Genomic DNA, 12,982 nt, shown 5'->3' with positions numbered 1-12,982 from the left:
TCTGAAGTCTTTGCATTCTAGAGAGGCTGAACATTCTTTGGCCCTCTGCTCATTAGCTAATACATTTCTAGTTTTACATTACTAATTTTCTTCTCTTAGAAGCGAATGAATGGTGCCTCTTACATTGAATGGAGTCAGATGAGGCCTGATACTTGTATTTATTTTCATATGCTAACATGGTTTGATTTCAAATCTCACCAACAAAGGTTCAGCTTTGCCGACTGGAAGACGCAGTGCTGAGTATTAGGGGAAATACACTGAAAGCTGGAGGGTGCTCACAGGAAACATACGAGTCCTGGAGGAAAATGGCAGGATGGGCACAGCAGCCGAACCATGAGGCTGTGCACACTCAGATGCCATGGGACATCTGGGTGCCCACTAGAGCAAGAGTGGGGCTGGGTAGTCGACTCTGGAGGGATCAGGTTCATGGAAGCAGTGAGATTTGAAACAGACCTGGGGGAGAAGGATCTCCAAGAGCAGGGTGGGGTGAGAGGAGCTGAGGGCTGGGCTGGAACAGTGACAGTGTCTAACAGCAGGTGTGGGAGACAAAGCAGGAAGATCTGCTGGGCCCCTGTTCCAGCAGAATTTAAATACCCCCCTGAGGCTTTATTTTATAGATTTTGAGAACCTGGCCAGGCGTGGCGGCTCATGCCTCTAATCCCAGCACTTTGGGAGGCTGAGGTGGGTAGGTCACTTGAGGTCAGGAGTTTGAGACTAGCCTGGCCAGCATGGTAAAACCCTGTCTCTACTAAAAATGCAAAATTAGCTGGGCTTGATGGTGCACGCCTGTAATCCCAGCAACTTGGGAGACAAGCTATTTTTGCATTTTTAGTAGAGACAGGGTTTTACCATGTTGGCCAGGCTGGTCTCGAACTCCTGACCTCAAGTGACTTACCCACCTCAGCCTAAATCCCCACCTACCCTGGGGGGAACATGAACTTGGCCTTCTTTAGATCAGGCTGACCAATGGCTACCTCCATTCAGAAATGCTTGCTGTAACTCAGGACATCCTGTGTTGGCTTTGTCCCAAAGCCCAGGTGAAAATCTCCAAGCCCTCTGCCAATCTTAGGAAGGAAGAGGGACTAAGCATCGAATGAGGTCTCTGATCTGGGGAGGAGAAGCACCTTGAGGCAGGGAAAGCCTCCTTCCAGCACAGACAAGGCAGCCCTTTTTTAGGGGGTGTCCTTTTCAGAACCAGATGCTGCCAAGATTTAAAAAGTATTCTGTTTGCTAATTCAACTGAAATCCACAAAATCTGCCCCCAGTGCTGGGTTCAACCTCTTTTTGCCAAGGCGGTTTTTACAAATGCTGATGAATCACTCCTTGTGGCTTCCTAGGCAAGCACATTCCTCCAGCATTTTGACACCTGCTAATGATTTAAAGTCCCTTTGGTGCCATAAACAGTGGGGGCCGGCCCAAAGTGTTGACTGATTAGAAACCCATCGGGCAGGCTTGCCCAAAAGGGCCTGGGACTGGATTAGCGCTCCACCTGCCTTCCCTCCTTGGGTGAGGAGGAGTGGGGTGGAAGGAAGGTGAGAAGGTGGTGCCCCTTTTCTGGATCTCTTGATTTCCCTTTGACTCTCCATCTAGTATTGTCTGCATACACACACACTCGCACACACACACTCACACACTCATACATGCACGCACACTCGTCTCTGCCTATGACCGTTTGATATCTTGTTGAATAGGCTCTGTGAGGGGCTGGAGGAAGGGCACGTGTTGGAGAGAATGCCTACTTTTACTTCACTCGCAAAGATTCATCCCAAATTCTGTGGGGGTGTGTTGGCAGGGAGGGGAGGCAAGACTAAACAGAGGGGATAAAAACTTGCATCAGCATGATTGCTTTTTAAAAATATGACAACTTGTGAAAGCTTTATTTTCTGTTTATAGTGAAAGGCATTTCTTCTTGCCATTTACAGAGCAATTCTGCAAGAGAGCTTCAGCAAAATTCCAAAACAATCGCATTGAGAGTCGGCACAACCCAGGTCTCCTGACTCTGGTTCCAAGTGAAGTTTCTTTTGTCGTTTGCTCGCCTCCAGGGATGTAGTCTCTACACTCTCTGTGGGACGGAGGGAGAACTTAAGTGGAGGGAACATTAAATATTAGGAAACCCGAAGAAAAGCAACTGCTGTCTCAGGCTGCCCTTCCGAGGTTCGTAGTCCGGGAACGATGAAGGGAGACTGCCACCTATGGGCCAGGTTCCAGGGACGCCCGCACGTGGGGTTCTGTGGGACAGACGCAGTCTTAAGGTAGAAGGGAAGGCGTCTTCGTGGGACGGTGAGTCATCGCACACTCTGCTTGCAGGCAGAAGCACTCTTAACTCATGCAGGACAGATGAGATGAGCATTTTCCCAATGTAAAGGGCACACTTTTTTTTTTTTTTTTTTTTTAAGCAAGAGTGTGATCTTGTGAGCCAAGTTCTATAATGCAAACAAAATAATGGAACTGACACCCCAGGACCCACCATCAAAAATAAACAGATGTTCAGTTCACATGGTTTGGCTGCTGGGTTCCACAGTGGGATCCACTCCGGCACTACACCTGAAATCGTATGGCTGCTTAATAAAAAGAATCAGCATAATGAATCAGAAACAAACATCCTCTTGCCATGCCGTCCCAGTAGAAAAGCAACAGGATAAATAACAATTGGGCAAATATCAAACCCATTGCAGCAGGTGCCTGTGAGTGGGACCACGGGAAATGAAAGTGGAATCAGGCACAAAGGGGAATATAAAAGGAAGCACAGTTGTAAAACTAGAGAGGGACCTCACACACAGTCATGGTAGTGGGATAAGAACTGAAGAGTATAATTCAATCAACTCTGCTCCCAACGTGAAAAAGAAAAGTCATATGCTCTGAGCTTGGCGAGTGGGAGACGGCTGTTGTGTTATAATGGTTCCAATGGTATCATACAGTTGTCCTTTGATATTTGAGATCTATGTGTTCGTGCATAGCAAATCCTATTATTCCCATTGTCTTCCATTATAAAATCAGATCTGCCACACAATACTTATACAATACTGGATTTGGAGTAACCAAGCAGTCCCGACTCCTATTGCAGAGAAGGGAGTGGTGTAGATATTTGTGTGTGCATTTTTTTTTGTCTGAGTTTGTGCATATGTGTGTTTGTACATGTGCATATATATGAAAGCATTTGTGTGTATATGTGTGTTTAAACAAGGAGCTCAGGAAGGATTATGGTTCTGTCCCTCCAAACCAAAGGGGATTTAAAGACCCTTTGCCCAGCATTGTAGCACCTAGAGAAAAGCTAACCCTGTCCAGGGAGGCAGCTCCCCTGAACAGGCACATGTACTAAATAGGCACAGGTCCAGACCCATCAGAAAGGTAGAGTTGGGCTGTAGAGTCTTCAACAGAAATCAGCAGGTAAAACTTGGGATGCTAGAACGGTACTGTACTTTCAGCAACTGGCAAAGGAAACACAGGAAAGAATCCAACAGAAGCAGGATGGGGATTTTCTGGGCAAACTTGTAGGCTGGGTGAGGGAGAATAACCCAGTGTTGTATTGTGCAAATAATCCACATTTTGTTTGCCCATTTTGTTCTTGAAGGACCTGTAGGAGACAGGAGCTGGGCCAGAACTGTTCTCTTAGCCCCACTGACTGAGGGTTAGTAGCATCAGTTCCTAAGTGAAGAAGAACTGATACCAGAACCCATCGAATATCCTTTAGGGTTCTTTGTACATAAAAACATAAATAGTGCCAAATTCTCATTAGTAGCTCAGTTGCTCTTTTAAAATACACTCTTTTTCTCTTTGATGAAGTGTAAGTTCAAGGGTCTTTCTAGATGTTGTAACATTCAGACACCTGGTTTAGGAGGCCTCTCTCTCCCCTCTTCACAGATCTGAGCCATAACCAGGAAGATATGGGTATCTTTAACGTATTAGTAAAGTATATATACTATCGTTTCATGTACTTTACATTTTATGTAAATTATATTGTATAAATATTTATGTTGCATCTTTCTAGTTTATCATTACACATTTTAGATGTATCCATGTAGGTGATAAGGATCTAGTTCACTCATTTTAATGGCTGTGCAGTATTGCATTGCATGAATAATCCACATTTGATTTGCCCATTTTGCTCCTGAAGGTCAGGTAGCTTGTTTCCACTTTTAAGCTATTACCCAGAGTGCTGAAAGAATGTGCTTTTGTTCATATCTCCTTGGACCCATGTGTCTCTTGGGAACTTCTAGACATATAGTGGCAGAATTTTTGATCATAGGTTATGCATTAACTTTACCAGTTGTTGCCAAATCACTCTGTACACTGGGTCTGTCATTTTTACACACCCACTGGCAGTGAATGTAAGTATCCATTTCTCCATTCTCATCAACTCTTGATATTGTCAGAGTTTTTTCAAGAAATTCCCAGTATGATAGGCGTGAAATAGTATCTATTTGTTTTAATTTGCATCTCCTTGACTACTAATAAAGGTGAGCACATTTTCATGCATCTATAGACCATTAAATGGCCTCTTTTGCCAGTTGCTTATTGACATCCTTAAGCTTTTTTGAAGTTTGGTTGTTTCTCTTTTTCTTGCTTATTTGTAGGAACTAGCTATATATTTTGGATAGTAATCCTTGGATGGAAACGTGGGATGTAACTATTTTCTCCAAGTCTGTGTTTGTCTTCTTGCTTTGCTATTAGTGCCATTTGTTGTTAAGAAGTTTTAAAAAAATTAAATACTTCAACTTCTCACTTTTCCATGATAATTTTTTGCTTTGTATTGTTTAAGAAACCCTGCCCTCCTTGGATATCATAGAAATATTTTCCTATAGTTCTGTCTAAATGTTTACTTCTTTTCCTTAACACATCTGAAATTTATTGTTGTTCACGCAGTAAGGTATGAATCTAATTTTTCCCTTAGAAAAATTATTAGCCAATAGTCCTAGTGCCATTTATTGAATAGTCATCCTTTCCCTGCTGATTTGCAGTGTCACTTCTTATATCTTAAGTTCCTACTTATGTGTGTTTCTAACTTTTTCAGAAAATTTGCCCCGTTGATCTATTTAGCCAAATGCTGATACCAGAATATTTTATTTTATTTTATTTTCCAGGTGTAATTTTATTCCACCTTCTCCAGCTTCAGAGTTCCAACCTTAGAGGACAGAGCATTATGTGGAAGGAGGGTAAGGACTTGATATGAAAAAAAGTGATAATGACATACCCCTGGTTCATTTCTGGGTTTCTTCCTAGGCCAATTCAAAACCTCCAGAATAAGGTCAAGTAACACAATAGACTCGCACTTGCATCACAAGCTGTTTAGAAAATGTGCCTCGATCTCTGACTCAGACCAGATGTCCTCCCCACCATGGGCAAGGGCTGGTGGGGAAGACACTCCCAGCCTTCTTCCAATGCTAATAAATAACCTGCAGAATGAGCAGCGCTGGAGAGCTGGCCCTTGACCCACCCATGCTACTGTTGTGGAGCCAGGCCTGCCTCATAGGCCTCTGTCTTTATGTCACTGAGCTCTAGCTCCTCATTTTGGTCAGAGGTGCGCTTGTAATGCTCCACCTTCATCTCAGGATCATCTTCAGGTGCATACACATTCTACAAGTAACTGTTTCCTGCTGGATCATCCATAATAAAGTGGGTCTTCATGTTACCTTCGATGATCTGGTCCATCTTCTGGTTAAACTCCTGCAGTCTCTCCATCTGGCCAGGATTGGAACTGCCACCCAGTGTGAAAGGGTTCTTGGTCACCAGTTCCCAGATATCTTTCAGTGGCCCTTCCAATGTGGTGAACTTGCCCCCAAGGAGGGCCATTCCCAGTCAAATTCTAGCTCTGGGATTTTCACACTACAAACCTCACACTTGAGCAGGTCTCTGGTCATATCTGAGGGACCTGTGATGTGGAGGGTGATCCTGGTGCCCAAGGATTCTACTGCTTCTCCAGATTTCACCTCATTGGTCTGATGCCTACAGTTCTTGCAGTTGGTAGCCATGATGATAACCTCCTTAAAGGGAGGGATTTGTACTAGCTTCATGTTGGTCTGAGCAGGGTCATTTCATTCTGGGCCGTTTGTGTTAAACTGGAGCACTTCATTTCTGAGATCTTCCTCTTCTGGCTTCTCTGTCGGTGCTCTACCTGGAGCCCCAGCATCTCATCCTGCTGTCAGGTCCAGTTGTAGTGTGTGATCACCAGGGCATCATCTTTCTGAGCAGCACGTGGGTTTTCCACAGAGCTGTTTCCTGAGGGATCATCAGTGATCAGAGTGAAAGGGGAGACTGCTTGCTTTAGCTCCTCCAGTTTGGCTCCTCCAGTTTGACAACGAACTCATCAGTTCTTTCAGCTGTGGCATCTTTGTTTGCCCTTCGTGCAGGCTGGTCCCGCTCCAGGCCAGAGGTAGCACGGGTGATCAATCCTTCAACAGTGGACAGAGCTCCTTTCTGGCTAAAGGCAGGAATTTGAAAATCTAGCTCAGGAATCCTTGTGGTAGCAGAGTCAGTCTTCACCATTTCTCTGTTCATGTCCTACAGAGCCCTGAAGGTCCAAGTGTAGCGCGCTCCCTGGTCCTGGATCCTGCCTGCTGACTGAATTTCTGTGTTGTTCCAGCCACAGTGGTGGCAGGAAAAGGAGCTCACAATTATTTCTCAGAAGAAGGGAATCTTGGTGAGCAGGAGGCGCGTCATGCCATTGCCGTAACAGTTCATGCACAGTGACTCGATCTGGGTGGGATACTGCTCCTCATCCTTGGCGCTGATGGGCCAGAACAGATGACCCAGGACAGGCAGTGAGGCTGGGGTGGGCAAGGGGGCGATGGCCAACCCTGGGACCCCACTTCCACAGCCCCAGTGGTCGCCATCACCACCCCGTGCCCAGAATATTTTAATTACTGTAAGCTTGTCATAAGTTTTGCTGTTAAGGTAAATCCTTTCTCTTTATACTGTCTCAAAATTGTGGCCTGGCACCATGGCTCATACCTGGAATCCCAACACTTTGGGAGGCTAAGGCAGGAGGATCACTTGGGCCCAGGAGTTTGAGGCTGCAGTGAGCTATGATCGTACTACTGCACTCCAGCCTGGGTGACAGAGCGAGATCCTGTCACTTAAAAAAAATTGTTTGGGCTATTCTTAACCTCTTGATTTTTCTGGATGGATATTCTGATCTGCTTATCAAGATCAGTGAAAACAATTCTCCAGGGATTTTGAACAGAAGTTATTGAATTATAGTATAAATTTAGGAAAGCTGCTACTATTAAGCTGTTGTCTTTCCATACATAAACAGGGTATATCTCATCATTTTTTCAGGTTTTCTTTCAACGAGGTTTTAGAGCTTTCTTTGTAAAAGTTTCATGTCATTTGTTAGATTTATTTCTGGATAACGTATAGTTTTTTAAAAACTATAAATGTAAATGGCATGTCTTTTTATTTCATCCTCATTCTTGAATGATAGCTTAGCTGTGTATAGAATTCTAAGTTAGCTATTTTCCCTCAACACTCTAAATAGAACTTCTCTCAGATAACTAGGAACATTCCTTGCTGAGCACAGCAGCTCACGTCTGTAATTCCAGCACTTTGGGAGGCCAAGGCTGAAAGATTGCTTGAGCCCAGGAGTTTGAGGACAGCCTGGGCAACATGATGAGATCCCATTTCTAAAAAGACTTTTAAAACTTACCTGGGCATAGTGATGTATGCCCGTAGTCCTAGCTACTCGGGAGACTGAGATGGGAGGATTGCTTGAGCCCTGGAGGTTGAGACTGCAGTGAGCCATGGTCACACCACTGCCCTCCAACCTGGGTGACAGAGCAAGATCCAGTCTCAAAAAACAACAACAAAAAAGGAATGTTCTTTAACCTGAAAACTGGCATCTACCAAACCCTAAAGCAAATATTATTCTCAGTGGTGAAATCCTAAAAACATCCCATTTAAAGTCAGGAACAAGACACGGGAAATACTGGAATGCAACATCATTCTAATTATCAGGAACAAACAAGATACAGTTTTTTAAAAGCATGACACATAGCTGGATTTAATTTAACTAAGTCCTTTACCTATGAAGTTAGTCCATTTACATTATTGTGATTCTATACTGTGGTGGATTTATTCTTTAATCTTGCTTTCTGCTTCTGTTCATTTTTTTCTCCTTTTTTTCTTGCCATTTATAGAACTGATCAATATTATCTTTCAAATGATTATATTTGTTTTTTCATATTTACTTTAAAATTGAACAAACATACTGTTCAACAATTTTGTAGGCTAATCAATATCCCTTGGTTTCCTTTCAAGCAAAATAAGGACCTTAGGTTGTTTTCTCTCTTCTTCTTTTCTTCTCACACATTATTGTTTCTAGTATTTTAATTCCATGTTTTTATGGAACCTCCATTAGTACTTTTGTTACTATTGTTTCATATAGTCAATGCTTGTTTAGATTTGACTATATATTTTTCAACTTTTTAATTCTCCACTGCTTTTCTAAAAACTTTTGAGGTGTAATTTACATGTAATTCCTCCATTTAAAGTATACAATTCAATGGTTTTTAGTGTACTGACAGTTGTACAACTATCAGCACAGTCAACTTTAGTACATTTTTATGAACCTCAAAAGAAACCTCATACCCATTAGCAGTCACTCTCCATTTTCCCCCCAACCCAACCAGCCCTAGGCAACCACTAATCTGCTTTCTGTCTCTATAGATTTGCCTGTTCTAGATATTTTGGAGCAATGGAATCATACACTATATGGTCTTTTGTGACTGGATTTTTCACACAGCATATTTTCTATTTTTTTTTTATTATACTTTAAGTTCTAGGATACGTGTGCACAACGTGCAGGTTTGTTGCGTATGTATACATGTGCCACGTTGGTGTGCTGCACCCATTAACTTGTCATTTACATTAGGTATATCTCCTAATGCTATCCCCCCCCAGCCCCCCACCCACGACAGGCCCCGGTGTGTAATATTCCCCTCCCTGTGTCCTTGTGTTCTCATTGTTCAATTCCCACCTATGAGTGAGAACATCACACAGCATATTTTCAAAGTTCATGCATGTTGTAGTATGTATCAGTACTTCATTATTTTTATGGCTAAATGATATTCCACTGTATGGGTATACCACATTTTATTTATCTATTCATCAATTAATGGACATTTGTATTGTTTCTACTTTTGGGCTACTATGAATAATGCTGCTATGAACATTCATTTGTAAGTTTTTGTGTGGACATATACATTTCATTTCTCTTGGATATATATCTAGGAGTGGAATTAGAGGGTCAAAGGGTAACTTTCAATTTAGCTTTTTGAAAAACTGCCAAACTGTTTTCCAAAGGGGCTGTGACATTTTAGATTCCCACCAGCAATGTATGAGGGTTCCACTTTCTCTATATCCTTGCCAAAACGCATCTGCCTTTTTCATTATAGCCTTTCACCTGTGTGTAAGTGGTATTTCATTGAGGTTTTGGTTTCCATTTCTCTAACGACTAATGATGTTTAGCATCTTTTCTTGTGTTTATTGGCCATTTGCATATTTTCTTTGGAGATTCATATCCTTTGCCTCCCCTGCTGTTTTCTGAGACAGGGTCTCATTTTGTCACCCAGGCTGGAGTGCAGTGGCACAATCATGGCTTACTGGAGCCTCAAACTCCTGTGCTCAAACGATCCTCCTGCCTCAGCCCAAAAAATAGCTGGGACTACAGGCATGTGCCACCATGCCCACCTTTGTCCATTTTTAAATTGTGTTATTTGCCTTTTTATTATTGAGTTGTAAGAGTTATGTTTTTATTGAGTTGTAAGAATTACTTTACATAGGCGATTATAGACGTAAGCCACTGCACCTGGTTCCTACAACTATATACTTCTTAGAAGAAACATGGGCTTAAATCTTCATGGCCTTGGTTAGGTAAAGCCTTCTTAGATATGCCACCAAAAGCAAAAAGAAAAATATATGTAAATTGAACCTCATCAAAATTGAAAAATTTTGTGGTTCAAAGAACATCATGAAGAAAATGAAAAGACAACTCACAGAATGGGAAAAAATATTTGCAATCATATATTAGATAAAATACTTGTATTTACTTACTATTATTGAGTTGTAATTCTTACAACTCCTGAGGTCAGGAGTTTGAGACCAGCCTGGCCAATATGGTAAAACCGCGTCTCCACTAAAATACAAAACTTAGCCAGGCGTGGTAGCGCACACCTGTAGTCCTAGCTACTCTGGAGGCTGAGGCAGGAAAATCACTTGAACTTGGGAGGCAGAGGTTGCAGTGAGCCAAGGTCACACCACTGCACTCCAGCCTGGGCGACAGAGCAAGACTCCATGTCAAAAAACAAAAACAAAAAACAAAAAAAACCAGGATATAGTTGTAGGTCTTACATTTAGGTCTGTGATCCATTTTTAGTTAATTTTTTTTTTTTTTTTTTTTGAGAAGGGGTCTCACTCTGCAGCCCAGGCTGGAGTGCAGTGGTGCCATCTCAGCTCACTGCAAGCTCCGCCTCCCGGGTTCACTCCATTCTCCTGCCTCAGCCCCCGAGTAGCTGGGACTGCAGGTGCCCGCCACCATGCCTGGCTAATTTTTTTTGTATTTTTAGTAGAGACGGGGTTTCACCATGTTAGCCAGGATGGTCTCGATCTCCTGACCTCGTGATCCACCCGCCTTGGCCTCCCAAAGTGCAGGGATTACAGGCGTGAGCCACCGTGCCTGGCTCATTTTTAGTTAATTTTATAAATGAAGTGACGAGGGGGTGCAAATTCATTCTTTTGCATATACCTATCCAGTTATCTCAATATCATTTGTTGAAAAAAAGTCATGTTTCCTCGTTTAATGTCTTGTACCCTTGTTATATTGAGAGTAAATGTGGGGCAAATAAAATATATTTAACAAAAATGAACTTATTATTTTCTTAAAATAATAAAATTAAAATTAAATTTTATTTAAATTTTTTGTATATACATACATACACATATATATACACACACACATTTACATACATATATATTTTTTCCTTTTGAGACAAGGTCTCTCTCTGTCACTCAGGCTGAAGGCTGAAGTGCAGTGGTTCAATCATAGCTCATTGCAGCCTCAACCTCCCGGGCCCAAGCAATCCTCCTATCTCAGCCTCTCAAGTAGCTAGGACCACAGAAATGCACCACCACACCCAGCTAATTAAAAAAAAAATTTTTTAGAGACAGGGTCTCCCTACATTGCCCAGGCTGGTTTTGAACTCCTGGCTTCAAATGATCCTTGTATCTCAGCCTCCTAAAGTGCTGGGATTGAATGAATGAGTCACCACACCCAGCCTGTTATTTTTATATTTCTTAAATAAAAATATTATTTCAAAATAAAATATTTTGGACTAGGTCTATTTTATTAATCCATGTCTATTCTTAAGCAAGTACCACAGTGTCTTCACTACTGTAACTTTGTAATAAGTTTTGAAATGAGCAGGAAATGTGAATCTTCCAACATGATTCTTCTTTTAAAACATTGTTTTGACGATTTTGGGTCACTTGCATTTACATATTAATTTTACTATCATTTTCTGCAAAGGAAAGCCAACTAGGTTTTTGATAGAGATTAACTCTGTAGATGAATATGGGAGTATGGCCATTTTAACAATATTAAATATTTGAATTCATGAACATGGGATGTCTTTCCATTTATTTTGGAATTCTTTAATTTCTTTTAACAATGTCATAGTTTGCAGAGTACAAGTTTTATAGTTCTTTTGTTAAATTTATTCCTAAGTAGTTTGTTCTTTTTAATTCTATTATAAATGGAATTGCTTTCTTAATTTCTTTTTCAGATTGCTCACGGATAATTTATTGCTTCTGGACCCTTTTCTCATGGGTTCATATTTCCTAGTCCCTGGAGTATATCCTCGAATAATTCATAAAATAAATCCGCAAAGACAATTCTCTTACTTTCCATCTGAAAATGTCTGTATTTCACTCTCACTCTTGAATGATAATTTAATTAGCTATAGAATTCTAGGTCAGTAGTTTAGAAGATATTTTCCTATTTTATTTTGGGCTTACTTCTTGTTACTGTGATGTCAACTCTCAGTCTAATTGTTTCTTTGCAGACAAAGTGCCTTTTTTTCCTAGTTGTTTTTAACTTGTCTTAGTTTATTTTTGAGGTTCCACAGTTTTATTATATATATATATATATCAAAATGGAGCTTATTTTATTTATTCTATTCAATGTTTGTTGTACATCTTCAACCTAGGGATTTGTGTTTTAATTCTAGAACATTCTCAGTGATTAATTTTTTGAATATTGCTTTCTCCCTAGTATATCTTTCTAGAACTCTCAGGGATATACTTTCTCATTTTGTTCTCCCAGTGTCTATTTTTGTCATTTAAAATATCTCATTCTGGTTGGATGTGGTGGCTGACACCTGTAATCCCTATACTTTGAGATGCTGAGGTGGGCAGATCACTGGAGCCCAGGAGTTCAAGACCAGCCTGTGTGACATGCTGAAACCCTATGTCTACCAAAAAATACAAAAATTAGCCAGCCGTGGTGGTGTGTGCCTATAGTCCAGCTACTTGGGAGGTTGAGGTGGGAGGGTCACCTGAGCCCAGGAGGTCGAGGTTGCAATGAAAATAATAATAATAATAATAATAATAATAATAATAATAATATATATTATTCTGAACTATATTTTTAGTACTTCTCAATTCTATATTCTAGTTCTTTTTAATACAAAGTAAAGGAGTTAACTCTCCTCAAGAAAAAAAAAAAAAACTTTAAAAGGTGGGGAGGGCAGGAATTTCATCCAGGGGAAAAAACAATTTCCATAAAAGACATTATACTTCTTCCAATCATACTCCTTCAAAATAACGAATGGCCCTAAGATGGCTGTATTTTTTAACATAAATATTTGTGAGATGATTAGATTCATGCTAAGGAAATATGTCTGAAATTGTGGTGGGAAAGGACCACATATTTCACGATTATGATTTACTGTCCTGGTTTTACCTGTTGAATCTGACAGCGTGGCAGGATGCA

General features: G+C 41.0%; 1 pseudogene; it reads right to left on the bottom strand.

Annotated features, from left to right (window-relative positions):
* Positions 1-5,439: 5,439 nt before the first annotated feature.
* On the bottom strand, positions 5,440-6,830 carry LOC111538464 (annotated as a pseudogene).
* Between the last annotated feature and the right edge of the window lie 6,152 nt (positions 6,831-12,982).

The sequence above is a fragment of the Piliocolobus tephrosceles genome, chromosome 5 (assembly GCF_002776525.5).
Source record: "Piliocolobus tephrosceles isolate RC106 chromosome 5, ASM277652v3, whole genome shotgun sequence".
In the NCBI taxonomy this organism is placed as follows: domain Eukaryota; kingdom Metazoa; phylum Chordata; class Mammalia; order Primates; family Cercopithecidae; genus Piliocolobus; species Piliocolobus tephrosceles.
The sequence above is the reverse complement of the archived record's forward strand: the minus strand, read 5'-3'. Positions and strand labels throughout refer to the sequence as shown.